Source organism: Alligator mississippiensis, chromosome 3 (genome assembly GCF_030867095.1).
Source record: "Alligator mississippiensis isolate rAllMis1 chromosome 3, rAllMis1, whole genome shotgun sequence".
Lineage (NCBI taxonomy): Eukaryota > Metazoa > Chordata > Crocodylia > Alligatoridae > Alligator > Alligator mississippiensis.
In genome coordinates this window covers 216,555,252-216,581,906 of record NC_081826.1, presented here as the reverse complement: position 1 = coordinate 216,581,906, position 26,655 = coordinate 216,555,252, and the positions used below count along the sequence as shown (strand labels likewise).

The 26,655-nt window shown below is 41.7% G+C and overlaps 1 long non-coding RNA gene across 10 annotated transcripts in view; it reads left to right on the top strand.

The window, feature by feature from the left end:
* LOC109280820 (uncharacterized) overlaps nucleotides 1-25,916 on the top strand; it is a 39,538-nt gene extending 13,622 nt beyond the window's left edge. For 2 of the 10 annotated variants that reach the window (XR_009461021.1, XR_009461016.1), the window contains 5 exons: nucleotides 8,100-8,238; nucleotides 11,122-11,179; nucleotides 11,837-20,732; nucleotides 21,254-21,320; nucleotides 25,542-25,916. This is a non-coding gene — a long non-coding RNA (uncharacterized LOC109280820). Of the gene's footprint in view, nucleotides 1-4,631; nucleotides 4,719-8,099; nucleotides 8,239-11,121; nucleotides 11,180-11,836; nucleotides 20,733-21,253; nucleotides 21,321-25,541 lie in introns of all 10 variants that reach the window. The other 8 variants (XR_009461025.1, XR_009461024.1, XR_009461017.1 and 5 more) reach the window with 8 other exon arrangements.
* The last annotated feature ends 739 nt before the right edge of the window (nucleotides 25,917-26,655 follow it).

Here is a 26,655-nt window from a genome sequence, read left to right as displayed (position 1 = left end):
TGGCCACAGGATAACAGACCTGAACTTTGTCTCCATACGGGGCTATACATTCTCCCTGCTTGCTGCACTTAACAGCACTGTTGAGTGTGTTGTCTGATATCAGTGCAAGGTTTCGCTTGCCGGTATGTTGATTTTTACCATACTTTGTTCAGAAAATGGAACTGTTTTAAATAAAGAGCAACAAGTACTCTCCAGTGGGAAATAGAAGCTGCAGGCTTATAGTCTTTCATTTTAATCTCTCCTTTGCTACGTTCCTCTCAGATTTGTACTCCCTTTGTAGTCATCTCTGCTCTGAGAGCAGGGTATGTATCTTGATGAGTTTCATTTCATCCCAGCTCCTGTTCTTAGTCTAAAGAGTATAACAGCATGTAACCAAAACGGCCCTCTGGAAGTGGCCTAATCCTGCCCTGTTGGCAAATATAGTTAATCAGAAGAGTGAACTAGTATGTCTCCTGAGGATTGATCAGACTTGGTTCCTGCTGATTTATGTTCAATCACTGTCTCAATTCTTGAGTTTTGAGAATTACAGAATTGTAATTATAGGTTTATTCTGTGGTATAAGCTCTTAGACATGAACATAGCAGGGTGTTTTTTTCCTATAACAGTAACATCTTAGATTTGCTGTGATCACAAAAAAAAATCAATAAACATAGTGCTTTTCCTAACTATTTATAGTCTCTTTTTTTTCCCAATTGATTTTTAAGAGCCTTGTGTAAGGTGGTGCTGGAATTTGGGAGAGGGAAGAGCTGTATAGGAGTGAATGAGGTTGAGGGGATGGAGACTATATAGGTTTGTTGAGAAAAGTAAGTGAAGCTTAAGATAAAGCCGAAGTGTGTGCTCTTCCTCTCTTAGTAGCTATATGTTGTTTCATTCCCATTGTTCAAAGTCCAGGCGTATCGCATTTATCTGGCCCACCAGGCTGGATGAAGGGTGCGGAGCCAATCCGTGGACTGGATTGTGCTCACAGACCAGCTCCACGATGTGTACAGTGTGTGTCCCAGACTGCCCTGTACATGCTGCATGCATTGCATGGGGTCAGTTGTGTTACCCATAGTTAGCACCATGCGCTGAATGATAGGGCTTTGTGGACCAGATTTTTGATGCCCCTGCTCTTGCAGACTGTAGGTCTTAAACTATGAATTTCCAAAGGAGTCTATGGAAATTAGAAACACAGATCCCAAACTGGTCAATTTACATAAGCTAAAATCCAGCTGAAGCAAAGCAGTTCAGTCATTTCCTCTTCCTATCTCCAAGGTGCTCCCCATGCTGGGATTTAGGGGTTGGGTAGTATACCAGCAAGGCCTCATAGTTTAATGTCACCTGAGGTCTCCGTTCTCCTGGCATTAATTCCCAGCAAGGGACATTTCACCATTTCCATTCTCTTTGTGAGGAGGAATTTCTTTCTGACTCTGTTGTAGTTGCCTTGAGATGGCTTTAAGAAAGCATTGCTTAGTGGCTGGATCAGGGGACAAAAGGGCCTTTGAGGTCTCTAGAATGTAAACCTCTACCAGAATGCTTTCAGAATGGTAAAATCCTGCATCCACTTTGCACTGATGGCAGAGATATATAGAAGGTGCAAGTCAGTGATGAATTTGTCCTTTGGTCTCTACTTCCAAACTCATCACTGACATGCTGTGTTGTGTTTGGTTAAGACAAGTAACAACATCTCTGTACCTCAGTTTGCTACCTCCGTACTTCAGTCGCATCATTATGCTAGCCACAGCATAGTGCTGCTACGAATCTCTTTTGATATTTGGATAATGATTTGAGATTCCTAGAGGAAATGCGTTAAAGAAGCAGAAAAAAATATTATTATTTTAGCATTTGCATCAGTCCCAGTCTGCTTGGTGAATAGGATGGATCACTATAAGTTTTACTGTTTTTAAACCATGTTCCAGAGATTGAAAGTAGCATGACTCCATCCAATTCTTCCTTCTGGCACATGGGATGTCTTTGAAAACTGAGGACAGTTATGACTCAATGGTTGAATTTTCTGCATAGGCATCTCCATATTGAGCAGAAGTCTCTCTGTCTGTCCTTCCATCTCCCTGAAATAATGCATGTGTTTGCTTCCATTATCCTGCAACAAAGAGGAATTGATATCATTGTAGATTTCTATTTTAATAGCCTACAATTAAATCCCCCTTACAACTAGGAAGAGCTTCTTTATTTTCCATTATTTTTCTTTGGCCAACACATTTATTTCAAGCACGTATAATGATGGGTTTTTTTTCATTGTTCTAAATGTTTTGTTTTTATTACATAACATGCACAGATAAGAAAAATAAAATAAAAACTTGTTCAACAGAATAAAGAATATTAAAAAGAAGTATAATATACATTCCTTCCCAGTCAACAGATGGAGGAGGAGAAAAGTCATGATACTTGTGAAGATTTTTATTAAAACCTATTTTAATTTTGAAAATCATCTTATTTAATTTAGTAAATCTTGTATTGCTTTTGTGACTTTACGCTTCTTGCTGTCAAGTGGTGGTAAAGTTTTATTTTAAAGTGTTTTGAAATTCTCTTGAGGAAGGTGTAGACAAACTAAATCATAAATTCTCATCATTGATGTTTATACATGTAAATAACTGAACTCTGTTAATAGATTTTTTTTAAAGTGAAGATTATATTCTGCATTTCACGTTGCTTCCATTTTTTTCTGTATTTGTCTGTACAGAAAGAAAAAAGAAATTGAATGGAATCTCTAAATATTCTCCAGAGTTAATGTCATCTACTTAGCCTGCTTGGGTATTGAGTAGTTCTCTTTTGTGATGCTATGAATGCCTGACAAATTCACTTTCAAATTACTAAGGCCTAAATATGGAAGAATAGCATTTTAAAGTGTGCAAGAAATCTATATTCTAGTAGTATATTTTAAAAAGTAAACAATCAGGCTATAAGCTATTCTCAGTGGGAACACACTCCATCTCTCCTGCTGAAGCTGTACAGAAGGAAATTCAAGATTCATGGGTCAGGGTGGATGCGGATGGGGAGAGGAGGGCAAGAGAAAGCACATAACATCAAGTGAGCGAATGTGCAAGAGGGAGCCAGACTCTGTAGTTGTAAGGGCTGGGTGGGGCAGGCATTAGCCTCATGGGTGACTGGTGCCAACTTAGTTGGGGGGGCATATGCCCCCCGCCCCCAGTGAATAGTCAGCAGCCAGGAGGGGGTTCCCCCCACAGCCAATCTTGCCGACCGGGGTGGGAGGGTCCCCCCGCAGCAAAATGTACCAACCGGTAACTGGCCGCACTGCTCCCAAAAGTGGCCGCAGCGCTTCTGGAAGTGGCTGTGGCCTAAATCCGGTGCTCCCACTTCCCAGTCAGTGCTCACAGGGAGGGCACTGGCATTCCCACCTGCCCTCCCCTGCCCATTGCCTAAGCGGGGAGGGCAGCCAGTTAGGGGGTGCATCGGCACTCTCCGGGGGTGCATAAGCACCCCTGTGCACCCCTTACACATCACCACTGCTGAGCGTATGTAAGATGATGCAAAAACAGCCAATGCAGCAGTGGCTAGATATTCTTTGTAGTATCATGCAGTCTCTAGCTGTATCACAGGCTCTTGAATATTGCATTTATTTTTGTGAAATGAAATAACTTCAACAGGAGGGACAGGGAGTTCCCCTACTCAAGAGTAGACTGCTTAGTGGTGAGGACATTGTCAGGGGAGGTGTGTAAGGAGAGCACTGAACCCAGGTCTCTCACTTCTGTGTGATTTGTTCTAATGACTAGGCCATTATGTAAAAAGTGGGTACCAACACTTCCTCCTTAAAGCACACATACTTTAAAATAAGAAGTCAGGCATAGGACTTTGGGACAAATTCTTATACCTTGGTTGGGCATAATCAGTTCTCTGGGAACTCTCTCACATAACTGATGTTGAGAGTAGTCAGGAAAAGGGGACATGCCTTGAATACTGCTTCATTCTGGCTGGCATTCCATTCTCTGGGTAGTCAGATAACTGCCATAACTTAAAACAGTCCTGAGACTGCTCTAAACTATGCCAAGGCCTGGGGCAGCATAGAACTGGCCCCATAATCAGGAAACAACAGGCTTGGGGCATGTCTTCTCTTCAGCAATTCCTCACAGTTGAGGATGATTGTCTTCTATGATTGTCTTATCTGTGTGTTCGAAGATGACTGATGAGGCCTCTTCAGGATCGAGAAACTCTACTGCAGCTTGAACATGTGTTTCCATGTGGGGTGGCTGGCAGTGAAACCCTGATTCAGTCCACAACATGTTGTTTCTGCCACTCCCACTTTTCCATCTCCTGTTATTGTCGTGAGGTTTCAAAGTACTGAGATCCCTGCAACAAACTTTCCATTTGGGGCAGTCCAGGTGATAGTCTCCCATGAGTTGACATTGATGTTGCTTTTTTTTTAAGTTGGCCTTGAGGATGTTCCTGAAGTACTTTCTCTCCTCTCCTCTTGAGTGGAGGGCAGATAACTTATTTTAAGTTGGCCTTGGCTGAGCTAGGAGAATAAAACTTGCTTCAGGAGTCTGGAGTCAGACATCCAGATAACATGGCTGGCCCAACAAAATTGATGTCAGATGATGATTGCCTCAATACTCATGGTGTTTGCTTGCAGGAGAATGCTAACATTGGTGTGTCTGTCTTCCCACTGGATTCAGATGATCTTCTGCATACAGCACTGATGGTACTTCAACAACTTTAGATGTCTCCTGTATGTTGCCCATGTCTCAGCTCTGTACAGCAAGGTGGGGATCACAACTGCTTGATAAACCATGAACTTGATTTCAGATCTGATGTCATGATCTTCAAACACTTTCTCCTTAGAGTCCTTCAACGTTGATCTTCCATCGGCATTGCTTCTGCTGCAGCCATCATTTGGGAACCAGTTGGAGTGATGTAACTGAGCAGATGAGTCTGTGATCAGTCCAGCAATCATCAGCTCTTAGCATAGCTTGGGTGATAAGGACATCTTTGTGATCCTGGGCACAGATGATGACATAGTCAATCAGGTGCCAATACTTAGATCATGGGTGTTGCCATGATGTCTTGTCCCTGTTTTTCTGGTGGTACAGGATGTTGGTGATAGTGAGTCCATGTTCCGTACGTTTGGTCAAGAGGAGGATGCCATTGGAGTATACTTTTCCTACTTCTTCCTTGCCAATGGTTCCATTCCAGAGGTCAGAGCCCCTTCTGACTCTAGTGTTGAAATCTGTCTGTCTCCCTCCAGAATGTCAGAAAGGACTTGGTCAAGATTGGCATAGAATTCCTCCTTGGTTTCATAGGCAGTGTCAAGAGTTGGGGCATACACACTGATGGCAGTGGCATATTGGCTTCCCACCAGTTTAAGACAGAGCCACGAGGTACTCATTAATTCTGATAAGGAACTCATTGAGTTGGTTTATGTGTTCAATCTTAATGGCAAAACCAACTCTGTGAAGTCGGTATTCTCTTTATTTTTTACTCGTCCAGAAGAAGGTATAGCCACCGTCACGTTTGTTGAGCTGCCCATCTCCCGCTCGCTGGGTCACACTCAGTGCATTACATTGATGTGTTGCCTGAGTCTCTGGGCCACGACTGCAGTGCATCACTCTGGGAATTCAGTATTAGTGTTGTCTGTGAGGTTCCTGATGTTCCAGGTCCCTAAAATGTTGGGGTGTTTTCACTTGTACTTTCGACCACAAAAAAGTGATTCTACTGGACATGGTTATCCAGTCAGGAAGAAATACAGAATACTGTATTAGGCTATGTTTAGGGCACCTTTTCTAACCCCCTCCCCATGTAGGGTCAGCAGAGCAGATCCTGGAGAGGGCTGCTCAGTCATTACAGCTGCCAAATCACACTCCTGCTTCATCCATGTGCTAGACAACTTTTTTGTAATTGCTGCCTTTGTGCCAGTACATAACTAGGAGCTTCCAGACCTCACAATCCTGCTTCTATCTCCAGTAGCTGGTTGCCAAAGAGCTTGAGGAATGTGCTGTAAAAGCTGTTTTCCTGGAAGATGCTTCAATGTGACTTCTTTTTTCATGGAGTAGCTGCTGCACATCAGCTTCTACACAGCTCTTAGTAGAACAGGACCTTGATCCAAAGGCAAGGAAACCAAGACAACTGGGGATTTCATTCTGCTGCAGTGCTTCATCTGTCATCACAGCCATAGAGATTCTAACATCTTCTCCTGCCTGCTGTGTTGTTGAGGACTTGTAGACCCATGGCACATGGGCAGGCTTATTATGGTGGCAACCTGTACTCACCATGTCACAGCACTGTCAAAGGATATATGTGGCTATTCAGGAGGGAAAGCATTGCCATCTGCTCTCCTCACCACATCCTAGTGGTGCTGCTGCTGCTTGGTCTGTGGCTGCTCATTCCCTCCCTACTTATTTCACAGCTAACCTTCCCTGAAAGTCATTCCACTATCTGCTATCTATGGATGTGCTGGGTAGCAATACAGCTCTGCCCCACAGTGGGCACGTCTACACTTGTAATTAATGTGTACAAATAAACTCTGGTGCTTATTGCTCCAGTGCTTATTCATGCGCAGCACATGGAGCCTAATGGGAGCAGTCCTGGATTGCCAGCTCAAGGCTGCTCTGACCAGGCTCCACGTGCTGTAGAGGGGCTGGCTGGGGCACGAGGGTGCTTCAGCATGGGGCTAGGCAGCGGGCAGCCCCCATGCTGAAGCACCCTAGTGCCCCAGCCAGCTCCGTCACCCTCTACACATGTGCTTAAGCACAGTAATTTAATGCACCATCGGATAGTACTTGTATCTGACAGGACTGTCCAACGACACAGTAAATTAGTCTACATCAGCCTAATTCCACAAACATGTAGATGGTGATGCTTTACCGAGCAGTAAATTAGTCTACTGTGCAGTAAGGCACACATGTAGATGTACCCATTAAATACCTTCTCTGAAATAAGGTACTTGATATTACATAACACATGCTTTTTAAAGGAAGAATTTCGCATATCCCCTTCCTCACCTCCATAGCTGCACTCAGAATATATTGAGTACAGCCGAGAATCTGGGTTATTTATCCTCACTACATGAAGTGAAATGTTTTTGCATTTCCCATCATAGCCTGGAGCTACTTTCTCAGTTTCAAATGGAAGGTTCTAAACTCTCAAGTAATTTAAAAAATAAAAAAGTAACATCCTAGGAAAAAAATTATGCTGTCACAGATACCAATAAAACAGCATAGCTGTATCTGGCTCCAAAATAAGAGTAAACTCTTGCAGAAAGGTATAATTGTGAGAAATGCCTGTCAGTGCCCTTAGCCCAAGGCAAAAGCACCCTGAGGAATGCGTTACAAAAACACAGCATGCCGATTTAAATGATGAATGTCAGTTGTAGTACATTTTCATTTGCTTAAATGACCCGCACCACTGAAAGTTATAGAATTGTCTGCGTCTAAACTTCTTTTACCTATTAGTCCAGCAATCACTTGAATGTTAGCTGTAGTGACACATGGCATATGGGATGACAGCAGCTGGGACACTGTTTTGACTTTAATTTTATAAACAGTCATTTCTATTGTCCTCATCACTGTGGTGACTAACAAAATACTCAGTCTTGCCCAGATTCACAGCACTTTGTAACTCAATGGCACTTTTCCGTGGGCTTCATGGACCATCCATGCTGCACATAGCAAAAGAAAAATGTAGTTCATCTGGGTCAGTGTCATTTGAAGAAAATGTCCCGTTTATGGATTTAACAACTTTTTTTAAAAGTAACACTTTCTTTACACAAGTTTTGGTGTACTTAGAAGAGCGCTTAGAGCAAAAGGATGGTAAAGGTGCCATTTATGCCCAACATTCCTGAGATACTTAACTGCTAGTATACCCTGCAGCATCATTTAGATCCTTTTTTAAGGCTGCTCTGACTTATGCCTGCTGTAAATGTTTCATACACCCTCCTGCCTCCACATCTGTCACAATTTATGGACATGGCTAGTAGTTTACACTGCCCTAGTTACTCAGTCTTACCCCAGCCACATCCTATTGTGCCAACATCCAACAAGGGGTATTGTTGAACATATGAGAGTATTTTTACTGGGGAAACACAGTGGCTGGCTAAGCTCTGGAGAATTGGGTCTGTTTTTCATAGTGCTTTACTGTTTGTTTTTCAGCTGAGATGCAAAGAAACCCAATGAGGCAGATTCTGCTCTTGTTTACACCAACACATTGTTTGGAATAACTCCACTGAAGATAGAGCTGAATCGTGTGGACTCACACTGGCATGGCACTGGTCTAATCCCATCAACACTGGTGAGTGGCCTTTGACTTCTATCAGTGTCAAGAAGATCAGAACCTGTTCCACTGAAATTGTTCCAGCTCTAGACTGGTAATAGTAGAAGCAGAATTTGATATCTTGCACCTTCTGAGTAGATACCACTACTCTGTTTTGTAGTATTTGCACTCATTTTGCATAGGTATAAATAGCTACTCAAGGGGGGATTGCAATGAAGAATCAAGCTTAATTTCTTGGTCCACAGAACTCTAACAAGAACAGACATGCTCTTCGGTTGTCTGAATTTGCCTCAAGTGTCTGCGTTACTAATTACAAAGTAGTACCTGAAGAAAAATACTAGAAAGCAGCTTATTAGAAGGGAGAAAACCTGTTACAGAGACTGTTTCATTGCCTTCCCGGTTTGATGGAAAAAGCACCTTATGTAATGCTTTGTGCAGTCTTCAAATTTGGAGGGTTTTTTTCCCCCCCCTCAGCTGCATACACAATGCAATTTTCAGAGGGCCCTTTTCCTAGTAATGAGAAGAGGGAAATGATCATGGAAGGAAAGGGGCTGATGGAGGAAAGAGTCTTGTAATGAATAAAAAAGTAGAATGTAATTGTGTACAGCTGCGGTGCTTGTGTTCTCAGTAAATTGTTATCTGTAGGTGTCAGCAATCACTTGTTAATTAAAGTGCTCCTGTCACACAATGTATCATTGACAAAGTACATGTGATCCTAACATGTGAAGACAAGACATTTGCCTGGAACTAGAAACAGACATGAGCTGGGAATCCTAAGACACTTGTCACATGTTCCCAGAAATTTCTTTCTGTTTTATACACGAGTGGCCTCTGGGGCAGAAGATGCTGCTTCCTGTACAATATTCATCACCTTTTACACGCGAGAAGCATTGTATGCTTACAAATGAATCAGAAGCAGGTTAATATTAGGTTTGAATGCCATGCTGTCTCAGACGTCAGTGGGGAAATAACTAATCTCCTTCTAGATGTAATGATGGTAGAAAATATGAATAATAATGTTTCTCCTGTGGTTTGCATGTGATTGTTTTATAGGGATAATGGGTCTGATTCCTTTATCTCCTCACTTTGTACTACTTCTCTCTCAAATTCCAAAGCAAAAATTCTGGTAGTTGATTTTTCTTTCTGTTCTCAGTACCTAATTTTATAACCAAGCAGAATGCAGTGAGTCTTATCTTGGTCATGTTAATATGCCAATCTATTCAGCTTCTTCATTTTAAATGACCTTTGATTAAACAGAAAAATATAAAACAAAACAATATTTTATAATTAAACATAATTGCCATTGCATCAGAATGGTTAAAGCAACACAAAGCAGACCAATACCATTATACAGATCTCTCCCCACCCCAGAGGTGCTTATTTATTTATCAGTACTCTGGCACTTCCTGTGCCACATGTTAAATAGGTTTACTATAGCATAATCCATATTGTAATCCATCTCCTCTGCCATTAATTTTTATTAGGTAAGGGTTTTTTGTTTCTTTTTATAACAGCAATAATTTTGTAATAAAATGACCACACATGCCAGATATAAAGAAGACTTTCCAGTCCTAAATATAGACCTTGGTCCAGCAAAGCACTTAAGCATATATGTAATACTGACCACGCAAATAATCCCATTGATTTCCACTTGTTCATCATACTGTGCATATATGGTTCTCACATTAGAAGTGCTAAATGCTTTGCAAATATTACTGAAGCATCCTGTGAGGGAGGTAAGAATAACCTTATTCTTCCTTCTAAGACTGACAAGTTTGTTCTTACCCGATTTATTTGTTCTTGTATTTACCACTGAGACTTGTTTTAATGCCAGTTTTAATTTTATTCTAGCCCTGCTAGTCTCTGCAGGCTGGCACAGGGCAACACTAATCAAGCAATATTCCAGGAGCCAAAAAAGAAGAAAAAGTCAAGTAACATTATTTTTTTCCCTTTCGGTCTCTTATGATGAAATGAAGTACTCTTGGTCAAGAGGGTTCAGATGTTAAATGAGTTTCCTGAGTTTATTGTGGCAGCCAGCTCCATCTTTTTTATAAAGCTTTACTAGTATAACTGAAGTGATAAAGGGGAAGATGGACTGAGGGAAAAAGCATACATATATCCTTTTTATTCCAAGTAGAGCTTGTCTCTTGAATAGAGCCACTCCTTCAAAGAAGTGTAGATGGAGAAGTTTGTGGGTATTCTGTTCTCTTTTTTTGTGAGATGCTTGGCTATCTACTCAGATGCTGGAGGAGGTGCTTTTAGCAATTTTCACTAGAGTCTTTTATCTAGGCACCGTGCTGCTGCAGCTGTGTTTTTCTGCCAGCCATGTTAGAGTGATTGAAAAAAATATTCAAAGACCCAGAGGTCTGAGAGGCTAGCTTGCAGAGACTTGCAATCTTTAGCGTGTTGCAGTCAGTAGGTTTCTGGGAGCATTCGTAATGAATCTTTGGATATATCTACCTTGAAGTCACAAAACTGACCACAGTGGCTATGTCTACATGAGATGCTGACTGTGTAGTAGTCTGTGACTGCTGCACAGTAGCGTTGCATGGCAGGAAGCATGATGCCACACTATTGCCTAGTACTCACAATCTACTGTGCAGTCAGCATCATGAAAAAGTCATTCCTTGGTGTGACTGCACAGTAACTCCAGTTACTGAGCAGTCATTTAGTACTTGTTTATACAAGCACTAAATGACTGCGCAGTAATGACTGTGCAGTCAGCATCTAATGCTGACACGGCCAGTGTGTTGTAAAGATAGCCAAACCAGCTCAGTTACTGATAGCAGCCTAGCAGCAGCAGCACAGGCTAATTTATCCTGCTTCTCAGCTTTGGTGACAGCAATGTAGACATACCCTTTGTGTTTAAAATTAATGTAATTAATTTTGCTGGAATTTCAGATCAAATGGTCAAGCATCAGCTGGAAGGAGTCCAACTCATTGATTTATGCTGTTGAATGTAAGTGTAGCTAATAAAGTTGTCACTATTAATGATTTGCTCATGGGTGCTGCCCCTGACTTTGCATGTATTGCTGAAACTTGGCTAAACTGCACCATTTTCAATGACCTAGATATCTCCTGTCAGATACCTGACTTAGCATCAACAGAAATCAGGACAAGCTGGAGGGGGTGGAGGGGGAGGGAAACAGTGGAGGAAGACAGGAGCTTTTTGGTTGCCCATGGTTTTGCATATAAGACCTTCTGCATTTAAAGGCTACATTTCTAATACCTATATCAGTGTGTAATCAGAATTAATAAAATGGAATTAATGTTGCTACATTAGCTTTTACCATCCAAGTCTTTGAATGAGGCAACCAAATTCAGGTCTCATTTGACATACCAAGGCAAATAATGCTGGCTGAATCAAAAGTTCCTGTGGAATCCAGTACCAATGTGGATAATGACTCTTCTGGTTAGACCAGGTTTATGTGGCTACCTCAGAACTACACTAAAGCTCCTTGACCCTACATACCTACCCGGACCCAGCCTGGATCATTGTTTGGACTAGGATTTGAAGAATGGATTGGGAGGTGATGTGGCATTTCACCTAAAAGGCTCAAGATAAAAGCCCTGATTTAAGTGGGAAAGGTCTAAAAACAGGGTGCTGTTTCCTCAGTTGGTCTGTAGATATGCTGGTCACAGGATAGAGAAAAAAGAAGATGAGCATATATTGGGATGTGGCTGTTTTATGTTCCAGGTAATGTTACAATTTTTGCTTAATTTATCACACTTCTGGGTATAGACTCTGAGCTTTAGAACAGTGGTGCTCATCCTTCAGCCCGCGGGCCAAATCTGACCCATGAAGCCATGTCCACCTTGTGAGGTTCCCCCTGGGTCCAGACATTTGGTGGTGAGAGTGTGAAGGCAGACTTAATTGCTGCTCCCCTGCTGCCAGGGGGCCAAAAGTTTGGGTACCACCATTTTAAATTAAGGCATTTTTAAATAAATCAAAATAAAGAAATGCTAAATTCCTTGCAGAATATTATTTGGGATTGAACTTTGTTTGCAGCTGAAGGCTGGACTAAAACCATACCTGTGAACACACCCAAACTTGGAAATGTTAGGGTCTGGATGCAAACGTTTGTTTTGTTTATTCACTAATATTTACTGGCAAGACACTTACTTTCTCAGCAGTCTGAAGCTTCTCTTGTAAAAAAACCCCACAAAAACACACATATTTTTACATGGTGGTGATGAAGAAGGCACATTTTTATGTGCAATACTTTAGGGAAGAAACTTGATGGCCTTAGAACACCCTAATATAACAGCTGTTTCAGCAGGTCATGCTTAAACCTCACCTGTTGTGGTTGGTAGAGATTGAACATGCTATGGTTGCAGAGAGATGCTTGAGTTCTAGAGAGAAGCATAGGGCCCATTCATTCTATAGCTCATTAGTGACCAACATATGGACAGCATTACTGTTGATGTTGGAAGAGGACATATGATTGGCTAACAAATATGTAGTAAAGAGGTACAGTAATGACCATCTTGCAGAAGGGATAAGCAGATGGTGGTGGGAGTGGGGGGTGACCATAGTGGTAATGTAGGCTGATATTGCTGATTCATAGCCTCCCATTATGTTTTGTAAACTGCCAAGAGTTTTTCATAAAATAAATATCCAGAAGAGATGACAACTTTGTCTCATCAAAATTGTCCAATCAAAACAAATTTACAGGAGCTTATATGTAAATGGTATTAAGATTTTGGCACTTTACTATGTTTCTAATCAACCCAATAACCTTGAAACCTCCTATGAGCCATTCTTTCAATCTATGTTTATTTCATGACATTTATTTCATCCCATTCTGCAATTTCTTTGAAGTTTTACGTGATATCTTTATAGGCTACAATGACAGCTTGACACCTTTTCCTCACTGTAGACAAGTTATAATTTAACCAAGAGTAGGATTCTGTACCACATGTACCTTTTTAGTAGCCAGTAGAGATTAACAGAACAAAGAGTTTATTACTACTCCACTCATTCCTTCAACATGCCCTTGGAGGATATTCTGCACCCTGGAATGCTGGTAAAAAATCTTAACCCTTGGACGAGGGGTGTAGGGGTGGATGTCCTCTTCCTGGACTTTAAGAAGGCCTTGAACACGATTTCCCCCCACATTCTCTTAAAAAAACATGGTGACTGTGGTATTGATGCCTACACAGTCAAATGGGTGGCAAATTGGTTCGATGGTCACACCCAGAGAGTGGTGGTGGATGGGTCCTTTTCGACCTGGAGGGATGTGGGCAGTGGAGTCCCCAAGGGCTCGGTCCTGGGGCCTGTACCATTCAATATCTTTATCAGCGATCTGGATGTAGGTGAGGAAAGCATGCTGTCCAAATTTGCTAACAACACCAAGATGTGGAGTGAGCTGGGCACGCTGGAGGGGAGAGACAGAATCCAGCTAGATCTAGACAGATTACAGAAGTGGGTGGATGGGAATAGGATGGAAATCAACACAGACAAGTGCAAGGTGCTGCTTCTAGGGAGAAGAAACCAGCAACACACCTATAGGCTGGGGAATACCCTTCTTGTCAACACAGTGGCAGAAAGGGATCTTGGAGTCATTGTGGACTCCAGGATGAGCATGAGCTGCCAATGCAAGGAAGCAGTCAGTAAGGCTAGCCACAAATTGTCTGCATCTACAGATGTATCACAAGGAGGTCCAAGGAGGTGATCCTTCCCCTCTAAGCGGCGTTGGTCAGGCCGCAGTTGGAGTACTGCGTCTAGTTCTAGGCGCTGCACTTCAAGAGGGATGTGGCTAGCATCGAGAGGGTCCAGAGGAGGGCCACTCACATGGTTAGGGGACAGCAGGACAGGTCCTATGAAGAGAGACTAAAGGGCCTGAACCTATTCAGCCTCTGCAAGAGAAGGCTGAGAGGGGATCTGGTGGCTGTTTACAAACTCACCAGGGCGGACCAGTGGAAATTGGGGGAGGCTCTGTTCCCCCGGGCACCACCCGGGGTTACTAGGAATAACGTCCACAAATTGTTAGAGAGAAGGTTCAGGCTGGACATCAGGAGACATTACAGTTAGGGCTGCCAGGCTCTGGAATGGGCTCCCGAGTGAGGTGGTGCTCTCTCCTACCTTGGGGGTCTTCAAGAGGAGGCTGGACAGATATTTGGCTAGGGTGATATGACCCTGGCATCCATTCCTGCCCAGGGCAGGGGTTGGACCTGATGATCTGTTTAGGTCCCTTCTGACCCTAAATACTATGATCTTCCCCTCCAGCTTTCTGTGGAGATCAAGGACAGAGCCCTGTGGATACATTCTCTTCTCCCTCTATACATTATCTCTGGGTAATCTTATCTGCAAACACAAATTCAACTTCCATCTTTATGCTGACAACTCACAGATCTACTTGTCTCCTCCAGACATCTCCTGCTGTCCTAACTTAATATTACCTCTCTTTGGGTCATGTTTTTGGAAGGTGTGCCACAAATTAAGCCTTGTACCCTCTCTGAGTGCCTGATCTAGTGCTCCCCTTTCTGCTTGCTGCCCAGTACAGTACTCCCCACCCTATCAGTGCAAGGAGCAGAAAGCAGAGCAGCAATCTGCCACTGTGCTGCCTGTCCTCTCCCTAATCTGCCACTTGCCACACACAGAACCTGCCTGTGCCACTTGCGGCACTGATGCCACAGGTTGGCCGCCCCTTCTCTAGGTAGTCACACCTATGCGGTGTCTAAATCTTTCAAGCTCCTTCTGAATTAGATCTCATTCCTATCCAAAAGGATAAAATTTCCATGCAGGCAATCATCTTACATCTTGATTGCTGCTAAAGTATCCACTTTAAGTAGCCATTAAAATGATTCTAATGAGCAAATATAATTTTGGTGTAATTCATTTATCAAATTATTTTATTTGTTAATTTATTTATGCTGCAAAAGGAAATAATAACATGGAGAGAATTAGATTAGATAAGAAGCTTGTAGTTCAGCCTTGCACTTTAAAGGGATTCCTTTAATTGCAATGAAGTCCAGATTGACCTTGAAGACAGTCTTTGAGAGCCCTTTGACTTTAGAGGGGTTGGAAGTCAGTAACATTTAGCCTTATATATATTTTTTTTTTTTGCTATCCAAACAAGGATTTTAGTTTGCCAAAGAAGAAAAAAATACTACGTTTCAGAAGCTATTACCACTATAGATTTTGCTCTTTTAATATTTTTCTCAGACATGCTGCAGTCCAGGCAATGTAAATCAATCCAAAACAGAGAAATAAAGCAATCAAATTTTACAGGTGTAATATTTCATTTTAATTAACAGAGTTTGACTGTTAATGAGTCACAGGCTGTTTTTATACATTTGTCAAGTTTTCATGGAGAAATATAAAATTTAAAGTACTTTTACTATTAATCTTAGGTTTAATCATAATTAGAGTTTGCTAACATAGTCAAAGAGTGACATCAGATCCAAAAAACATGTACTTGGGGAACAAATTTAGACAAAATGAGAAAAATGGGTTGTAATAGCACAATGACACTGTTTTTGATGAGGAAACTTTTACAGCTTGAGTTGCTGTTGTAAGACTTAAAAAGTTTTTATTTTCCATTATTAAAACCACTGGCTCAGTGATGTTACTTAATCAAACACTTTGTTACTGGATATGTATATATGCTTTTGGTTATTTCAGTCATGCGTGTCTTTTTCAATCTAAACTTTTGAGAGTACTATTGTTCTGTGATACTCACAAATACCCCAAATTACTGTATTTTAAAAAGTGAACAGGATATCTATATTTATAAATATAATTACTTTTCTTACAGTCACATGGTAGTGAGCAGCTGGGAAGAAATGTTGCTGATACTTTTCTATCAGGTCATCACCCTTAAAATAAATATGTTGTTCCCTTTTGATATTAGAAATATGTTTGCCAAAGAAAATAAGATGGCTCTAGGTACCAGCCTTCTGGAAAATTCTTGGCTAGTGTTTTATTAATTGTATTATTAATTTATTTCAGATAGCGCTACCATAGGATCAGTATTTTCCAAACAAAACAATGGGTAGCTGGTACTTTTATAAATAAAAGGGACATGCTTGATCTGAGAGTAAATGAGTTAAAAGGAACAGAGGAGCAAATTATTCCATTTTCACAGTAGTATAACATTGGCTAGGCAAGTGGGGCATGAATCCTTGGCGCTGCCTAATGGGGAAGGGTGCTGGAATGGAGCTGGGGGGAGGAGGGAGGGGAGCCTCCTTGAAGTAGCTCTGGCTCCAGAAGCAGCAGTGGCACATGATGCCCTGGGTGGTGGCAGTGCACAGTGCAGGACCAGTGGCCAGAGGTTTGCTGTGCTGGGGGCAAAATCACCTCCTTTTTTTGCCATTGAAAATTGTTGCTTAAATGGCCACTTGTCACACATGCCACTTTTTTTTGCCACTGACATCTTCCTCCATGGCAGTGAACTGGAGCTGATGCTGCTTTAGGAAAGGGCAGGGTATGGGAGAACTGGCCAGTTATGCCTCTTCATTTTCACTGTCACTTTTTAGAACAGAACTGTATTTTAAGAGACAAATCTGCTGTTGTTGTTGGCAGTCCCTCAACCCAAAGATAGTCTGCTAGTAGATAGGAAAATCATCATTCATTTCAGGGATGACTGAAGAGGCCAGTCTGAGATCTGTGCATTTGACTGCAGTCATGGCATACATTTCCAGAAGGAAGGAGTGGATTCTGGTGATGTCCGGTCACAGTTCTTTCCCTTTGCGTCTCTTGCTGACATTCATTTTTCTGTCCTTCCAGCTGATATGGAGGGATTTTCTGAAGACATCACTGATGGTAAAATTCCAAGTCTTTCAGGTGTTTCTGATAAGTTGTCCAGGCATCGTTTACTCAATGACAACAGTCTGGTAGATGAGAAATTTGTTTTGGATCCTGATGTCATGATCATCAAAGAGATGATTTCTGAGATGTCCAAAGGCAGCACTGGCAGATTTTATTCAGTGTTGAATATTATCTATGTTTACCTTTTTGGGAAAGGTGACTACCCAGGTAGGAGAGATGCTCAACATTCTCCAAGGACTGCCCTCTAAGTGTAATATGTGGGCAACAGCTGAATGGTTTGTGGTAGGTTGATAAAGTACCTTCGTTTTACATGAAGTTGATGGTGAGTCCAAGTATTTCATATGCTTTACAGAAGTGGTCAAACGTGACCTGGATCTCTTCAATTGAATAGGTACACACAACACAGTCATCAGTTTACTGAAGATCAGTAAAGGAGGAGTTGGTTAGCTTGGATTTGGAGCCTAACTGGTTGATGTTAAAGAGATTCCCTTCCCTGCAATACAGGATGCTGACTCCAAAGGGAAGCTGTTAGCAATACGATGTGGAATAGCTGCAATATAGATGGAAAAAAGCATTGATGTAATCACACATCCTTGCTTGGTGCTAGTTCTAATGGTGAAAGGGGTCTATTTCTGAGCCATTGCTTAGGACAGTTGCTGTCATGTCACCATAAAGAAGTCTGAGGATGGTAACAAATTTTGGTAGGCATCCAAATCTCATTAGGATCTTCCATAATGCCTCTCTGTTGATTGAATCAAAGGCCTTAGTCAAGTCAATGAAGGCTGTGTAAAGAACACTGTTGCCCATGGCACTTTTCTTGCAGCTATATAGCCACAAAGATCATAACCATCGTCTTCTGAATGGCCTGAAACCATATTGTAACACAGGTAGAATTTCCTTGGCAAGGGGAGTAAGTCTACTGAGGAGAATGTGGGCAAGGATCTTCCCAGCTATAGACAGAAGTGCAATGTCACAGTAATTGCTGCAATCCAGTTTATCACTTTTTTTTTAAATATGGTTATGATACTGGCATCTCTCAAGTCACTGAGAATCTGTTGATGGTTTACAGAGTAATGGTAAGTAGTTGATGAGAGAGCTTTTTTCTACCACGCTTATACATTTCAGCTGGTAATCCATTAGGAGCATGTTTTGTTGTTTTTCATCATCTCAAGGTTGGTGGATCTGCAAAGTAGTCTTTAATGGGGTGTTGTGGAATGGCCTTGCTGGAGCATGGCTTGCTATGGCCACTGATTAGTACATGTAGAAATGGTACAGAGGTCTGATAACACCATGAACCAACGTAAGTTTCAGTAATAGTTTGAACCAGAGACCTTGGTGTCTGGACAGCTGAGCACATATGGCCTAACTGGAAACACTGAGAAAATTAGGAGTATTAATTTATAGGCCCCTCAGCTGGCCAATAGATGAAACACAAGGGATAAGATGGGAAATCATCATTGGCATCCATTGGCCTTGGGAGACCATGGGGATTGCACATTTGGTAGGATACCAAGTACCACCACAGTTTCTTGAGTGGCTGAGGAGTCCAGCGCACAGTAGGCAGACCATCTGACAAGTTGCACATACAAACTTGGTTGAGCTTGCACTGGCATGCTGAGTACTGTTTTGTCTTGCCTGCCTCTGACGTCTCTTCTCTAGCTCCTCATTGACCCCTCCATCGTGAAGCAATGTAAGCTCTGTTTCACGGTGGCTTTCCACTCGCAGCAGTCTGAACTCAGTTGGAGCATGGCCATCGATGCACGCTCATGCAGGTTTTTCTTGCAGACATCAATGAAACGGAGTTTGGGCCATCCAAGTTCACATTTGCCAGTGACCAGCTCACCGTAGAGAATGTCCTTGGGGATTCATCTATTGTTTATACGGTTCACGTGTCCTAACCAATGAAGGCATCTCTGTCTCAGGAGCATGAACATATGGGATATCTTGGCCCATTCCAGAACAGCAAAGTTGGAGATTTTGTCACACCATGTTATTCCCAGGATACAGCTGACCCATCAAAGATGGAAACTGTTCAGTTTCTTTCTTCCATAGCATAAGGAGTTGTTGTTTCACTGCCATACAATATAGAGCTAAGTATGCAAGCACTGTCAATGGACATCTTTGTTGACAGAGTGAGCACTCTGTTTTTCCAAACTCTCTTTTGAAGTTTAGCCATGGCATTGCTTGCCTTTCTGATGTGAGCATTAATTTCTGCTTCCAAGACAAGACTTTGCAAGATGGTGGAGCCCAAGTAAGTTAATTTTTCAACTACTTCCAGGCTTTCATCATTTATTCTAACTTTGAGAGGGTGGTCAACTTGTTGTTAGCCTAAAGAAGAATAGTCATGGGTTAATCAGACCGAAACCATCACAAATACAAGAAAGCCGATCCATAAGACTTTGCAGTCCTTCATCTGAATGACTTACAATTGCTGCATCATCGGCAAACAGGTTTTTGTTTTCACTTTGGGATGAGGTGAAGTTAAAGAGTTTCCCATCGGATCTGGTCTGAAGCTATACTGCTTCTGAATAGTGACTGAATGCATATGGACAGTGAAGAAAATCCCCAAAAACCATCAGAGCCAGGACACAGCTCTGCTTCAGACTACTCTTGATTTCAAATTCTTCCAAATATGACCCATCAAACTGCACTGTTCCACACATAGCATCGTGATGATAAGATGGGTACAGGATACCAAAACAGAGCTAACTGGTAGAAAAGTTGCAATATGTAATGACTGTGAATGTCACCTAAACACATTTAGTGATTGGTGGAACTAGGAGGTATATGTTGTAAGTATAAAGTTATTTTGATCAATGTTTAAAAGGGGCCTGGGAAACCTGAATATTTTGCACTGAGCTAGGGACCATATTTTATACCGGTGCCTTGCCTTACACATGAACTTTGCTGGGGCCATGCCTGAATGAGTGTGATGTTAGTGTTTGGTAGTTTGTGAACAATAAGCCCAGAGCCTGTGGTCTCTATTGCGGCTAACAAGGGCATTGAAGTAGTAGCAACCTAGTATCCCCAACAGTATCCTGAAGGAGTCCTAGCTGACCATCCCAACTGATGAAGCTTGATATAACCAGTACAACACCATCCTGACTGTACCTGATAAGAATCAGATTGTGAACCAAAATATCCTCTTCATCTTTACCTTCTTTTACATTTAAATCATGCCATTTAGCTACTCCTCTGTGTAAGGGGGTTAGTATAGAGCCAAAATGGTCACAGGGGCTCACTGGAAGCTTAGTGCCTCTGTAACATAATGTTTCCATGACTTATTCTGCATACAGAAATATCTGACCAGCTACTAATACTCATTGGCAGGATTCAGTGCCAATTAGGGAGGTTTACTGAGCAGTAAGCATGTGTGCATGTGGACGCACATGCTTACTTTGCAGTAAACTATGCTAATGCAAAGTTAAACGTCTTGTGTAGATGTGCCCAGTGTCTTGCTCACTGGACTCTGTTGCTTTAGGCTAGCAGGGAGCAGAATACACCCTTTTCATAATTTTACATTATGCTTCAGAAAGACACAGGCTGACTTTGAGCAGTCTGGGTCAGCCAATCAGGGCTGCTTCATGTACTGCTGCTCTCTGTCTCCAGGCAGACTGAGGGAGTCTGCAGAGTATACTGAGATGTGCGCACAAGAAACCCCTGGTGGAGCAGCATCAGCACTGCAAGCTTTCTGCTCTTCAAGGATTCAACATTTGAATGTCTGTTCAGGTGTCTCCAGGTAAGCTTTTGTATCAGGAGAACAAATGTGGAAGAATTGTCATAGATTATTTGAACATGTATACTCAGCTGTGTCTCCTTTGGGATGCTATTGCCTCCAGGTGTAGAGAGCAGAATCTCGTTTTTGAATACAAGAATTAGGAGTTTCTTGTAGGAAACTCAACCTCATTCCTGCAAGAGGCCTTAGATTAGCCTAAAAACCTATTGCTGGCTTTGCTGTAGTATCTCAGTGCCTTGGGAGATCTAAATGGATAAGTCAATTTGGACTTCTCTTTCATTCTCATAATTTTTCCTTTTTTCCTTTTTTACACATTTCATGGACAGTATTCATTTGCAATTAATTCTATGGACTTAAAATAGCTTTACTTGGAAGGGGGCTCCAGGGGCTTTTTTTTTTAATTATTATTAATTAAGATGCTAAATGAAGTGTCAAACAAAATAATTGTAAATCATTGCATTGCTGCCAGTGAAATATTGCTGTACAAACACTCTTTTCAAAGACTGCTTTCTTATTTGCTCCAGGAATGTGGGGAAAACTGATTGGTTGGCTACAAGTACAGTATTCCCTGGAACAGCTGCTTCGCTTCAGGTACCTATTCTGTGTTCTGTCTTCATTGTACTCAGGGAAGACTTACATATAGTAGTGAAAGTGCCTTGTCAAAAGAAATACAAGAAGTCTATGGCAGAGGAAGGAATACAATTTGGTTATCTTATTTTTTTCCTATATTTTAATCACATGTTAAAAGAAGTCAGTCACATCTCAGTTGATTTATGTTCTTATATATAGTGTTTCTTTAATGGTGTTAGTGAACTCCATGAGTAATGATTATGAAAAGCGAAGGGCAGCAAATATTTACGGATCTTATGTTTCGAAGCACGTTCACTAGAGCTGATTGGAAAAAGGTAAGTTTGTATTACACAATCTCTCTGGTTATTTAGCTTTTTCTTAATTCAGTTTAAACTGCCGCAGGTACTTCAGGGCCAGGGACACATTTAATTACCTACCTATGGTCTATGATCCAGATACAGATATATAAGACCTAGTGTGGGACAAATTTTCTCAGCTGAAGACATTCAATGTAAGTTAAAGTACCCTGTGTTGGCAGTAAGTACTACCTTTCTTCAGTGCTGCCTTGTGTTCTCTACCTGGCGAGTAAGGAGTAGAGCTACCCACTCTACTACCATCTCTACTTACTCCCCCAAGAGAGGGAATAAGCAAACAAATACCCCAGCTTTCTCCAACATACCTGGACCCAAACATCACTGTAGCTTCTATAGGGTTGTGAGAATTGATCTTACTCCTTTGCATGGATATGTGTCCAAGTTACAATCTAATCCTTGACAACTACTTCATTTAATAAACTATAGGCTGCAACTTGTTCACACAAAAATATTTAAACAATTACACATACATTATTTGCAGACTTTTTGTGAAAAGTGAAGGGAGTAAATTATGGCAGGTTTCTTCACTAATCTTTTATCAGTCTTTGTCCAGAATGTGTGTGGGCATTGTGTGTATTATTTTTTAATATGTAATATTAATGTAACTTGCTGTGTTAGCACTGGTAGCCAACTTCTCACTGAAGCTGTTTTCCAGTAGTTGAAGCTCTGCCTAAAGTGACAAACACTGATCTACAAGTCTAATGCAGATAGGGAAGAGAGCCAACCAATTAGCTTTGTTCTGCAGTGTTCTTTTATAAAAACTACCATGAAACTGCCTTGAATACTACAGGAGGCACTCTAACACTGAAGTTATGTGCTAACTGACAATGGATTCAACAAATAACTTCTTACTGAACAGCTTGTTCATGGCTCCATTTCATGTCAAATACCAAATGCTAATTTGCTGCAACTCTATTATGAAACCCAGAGTAATGAAGTGTTAACAATTGTCTTTCCCTTCCTCCAGTTTAAGACTGGGTTCTTCTGAAGAGCTCTGACTATAACAATTTTTTCACTGAATTGAATCACAGAATTTGCTTTACAATAATTTAAGTAAAGCACAAGAAAAAAATAAAGTCACTTCCACAAATGACAAGTCAAAGAATAAAAAAAACAAAACAAACCTGCTCTGGACAATTAACCACGGTGCTTCATGTTAAAAATAACTTTGCTAGGAAAGCAGGTGGAATTTGTCATTTGTTATAAAGCCCACAGAAAAGGATATTTAATCTGACATGATTAATACATATTAAAATTAAAATAATGTTACCCTCTTTACCTGAATGGTTAGCCAAAATTCTAGGTCTTTTAGGTTATTCCAGTTTGGAGTTAGGCAGCTTTGATTTGGTTTTATTTACAAGAATGTACCAAGTCCCATTTTCTTGAAAAGAAGAAATTAAAGAGTCCCTGTCAGCCCACCTCAACCAATTATTTTTGTTGCAAATATATATAATCACAGTACCTCTCCCAAGGCTGTTATGGCTCTTTTCATATTCTAAAGCATGTAGTTACAATTATATCATACACCTTCCTGTTACAGTATCCACGGTGTATACCTGTGCATCCTCATGTCCATCACAATCACCCTTGCCCATCATAATGACACAACCTTGCCCCTAAACTTCCCCCTCCATCCCCTCCAAAATTGCACTTGTTAGGCTTTTTTGCTGGGTCAGAACCTATGCTAGATCAGGCTTAGATGTTGTTTCTGGGCACTGCTTTTCTACCTGAGAGGTTTTTCTTTCTTTCTCACATACTCCTTGCCTAGAGCAAGTACCCAGCAAAGACTCTGCCATCACAGTTCAGATACCTAAGACTTGTATATGCCTTTGCTTCAAATGGAGGCATGCATTTATCTCTCTCTCTCAGCTTTCTTATGTCACAACCAAATTAAGTAGAGCCCATGTCACAAACAAGTAAAACCATTCAAAACAGTTTTTTTTTCTGCACTAAGTTAACTAAGGGTTAACAATAATGATAATAACCTCTTTTTTTTGCTGTGCATGTCAAAAAGAGATTTATAAGTGTGACGCTAACTAGAAATGAAACTTAGCCTTCTGTGCTGTACATAAATCATTATAATTGGTCAAAGAAAACAAGGAGTAACCCTATGATAACACCCTAGCGAAGACCGCTAGATAATTGGCGATTCTAATTAAATTTATGATGTGGCAAAAAACAATTGGCTATTACACAAATAAAACCCGTCTTCACTTCCGTGAAGAACGGGAGACCTCCGCACACACACCTGAAAAACCTCTGAACGTATGCGTGAGAATAACTGACAAAGATTGATCACTTGTCAGTCTCCCCCATCTCGACCTAATCAGACGTAAATCAACGACCTGCCAGCCCGACTTTTTTCTCCATTTATCTGCCCGACCGACGAACTCTTATGCAGACCGACATACAACCTACGAACCTTAAGCTATAACTAACCAAGTATCTCTGACCTCCGCTATTCACCACCTTAACGGCGTGAGTAAATAATCTTACTTTGCAACTGATAAGTGTCCGCCTAATTAATTTCACTCCAAGCGTCACAAGTACCTGCCTGATGGCCTTCTAAGGCCCCGGACCCTTATCTGCCCGGGTGGGAGTCAGGGAGAGCTGCTGGCCGGCTGCCCTGGGTCCCGACATGGCATCACGAACAGGATCAAGGGGAAATGTGTTGGAGTGGGAATTAATTAAGAACTGCCCCTGGTGTAGTGGGGGGCGCCGCGTAGATAACGCAGATGAATTATGGGCCCACATCGCTTATCACCAAGCGAGCGGAGTGGAGACAGGGTGCGTCAGCAGCTACTTCTCGCTGAGAGGAGAGGAGGGAGTTGGAAAGGAGTGGGGAGGCTCCAAGTGGGACAAAGGGGAGATGATTAACGTGCCGCTCTGCGCAGTGTCACTCCTGCTGCATGAAAATGCAAACTTAAAAACCCAGCTAGCTACAGTCAGCAAAGCTGCTGCGGAGATGGCAGCGTGCCAAAACCCTCCGTTGCCACCAAAAATTGGCACTGAGAAAAATATGAGCTGCCCGGAGGACCTGGAAAAGAAGGGCGGAGCCACAGAAGAACAGGCGGGACTCCACCCAGCTACCCCACCCCAGGAGATGACGTCGCTCCCAACGGCCCCACCTCCGTACCACAGGGAGGGGACAACGAGCGAGAATCCGATCCTCCCATCAGACACAATAACAACTACAGCTGCCGCTCACCCTATAACAATAACCAAGCAAATAACCAACCCAGAGGGTGCAACCACCACCACCACCCTTAATGTCATCAAAGCATGCATGGAGATTTATGGAGAAAAGGACATCATCACCCTTCGCCTTCTCCTCAACCTGCTCGTTACTCAGCCAGCAGAAAATCTTTTAAGTCAACTTCCATGACTGCAAGCCCTTGTGAAGTCAACAACCGCAAACTCAGCCGTAGCCGTAAGCTATCTTACTGCATATCCAGTCGAACATCAAAAGCCAAGACATTCCCAATTCAACTCACGAAAGAAATCAAGACTGCCACCCCAGAGGACACCAGAGGAAAGAGCCATGTTTGGGTTCCTCCTAAACTACTTCACGCTTACCAAACAATGGCTACACGTCCTAGAAGATGCGGGACAATGACAACTGGCACATATACTAGGCTACCAGCCTCGACCGATACCGCCAACCGGTCCGGGCCCTGAAGGCACCCACGCCTAACAGTGCACTCCGGATAACACCGCAGCCTGCCCCAACAAGCAACTACTCGAAGGGGGCATCTATGAACTATTCCAACCACTACGACATTATGCTCGTAGATATACAAAAGACAATTTAATTATTTTTTAGTTTTGTTTGTTTGTTTGTCTGTTCATTTATTTTGTTCCCTTACAGACCCAGCGGTGACGAAGAAGCAATCTGTGACTGCCCGATCGCAAAAATCACTGAACACCAACCTACAACACACCCGGGTCGACGCCACAATGGCCGCCTGCTCATATGTCGCAAGCAGGGTCGTCGCTCTATTCCTGCTGTTACCAACAGGTTCCTCGGCGAACGGAGCTAACTTCAAAACCTCCAACTTGATCGTGAACCTTCTGTCATTTTAGGCCAAAGACATAACTAACGACTCATTTTATGGTTTTTCTTTTCCTGTTAATGATTTTGTACATATTTGTTTTGTTTTGTTTTAAAGCCTGTTCAAGACTTTACGCAGTGAAGCCAAGTCATAATGTTTTGAATAAAAAGCTCTAAATTATTAAAAAAGAACAGCATTTAAAGTCTGAAGGTTTGGGGGATGTCACAGAAAGGTCGGGTGTGGACAGAAGCATTGATTAAAAAAACGTGAGAAAAGAGATGAGGGAGATGATGATGGAAGGGGGCAAGTAGTCAAGGTTCTAAAGGAACCTATACATTCAAAGAAGAGGAAAAGGAATGATTTGGAAAGAGAGGTGACAATAGAAGAAATGAAAAAAGGCCGCTAATGACGGTACGGAAAATTGGTGTTTTCAGAGGTACAATTTAACTCAAATATAATAAGCCACAATTATAGAAACCCTCCGTATAGGGGGCATTAATCTGATACCACACTCTCAGTTACCTTAAAAAATCGAATTAGAAAAGATTATATAAAATCAAGGGTTACAGTTTACTGCATTTAAGTTAATTCAAGTGTCGGCGTCTTTGATTATCTTGTGTTTACCATGGATCATAATAGCCATTGTTATATTCATGTGTTTTAGTTGTTGGATTTTACAATATCTCAAAACAAAGTTAACCACGCTTTTTGCTTTTGTATACACCCGCTTGTCAAACACTAACAATGATAAACAAAATGGTCTGTATGTAAACATGATGTGACTTGCTGTGCCATGGGCAAGAGGGCATGTCACAACCAAATTAAGTAGTGCCCATGTCACAAACAAGTAAAACCATTCAAAACAGTTTTTTTCTGCACTAGGTTAACTAAGGGTTAACAATAATGATAATAACCACTTTTTTTTGCTGC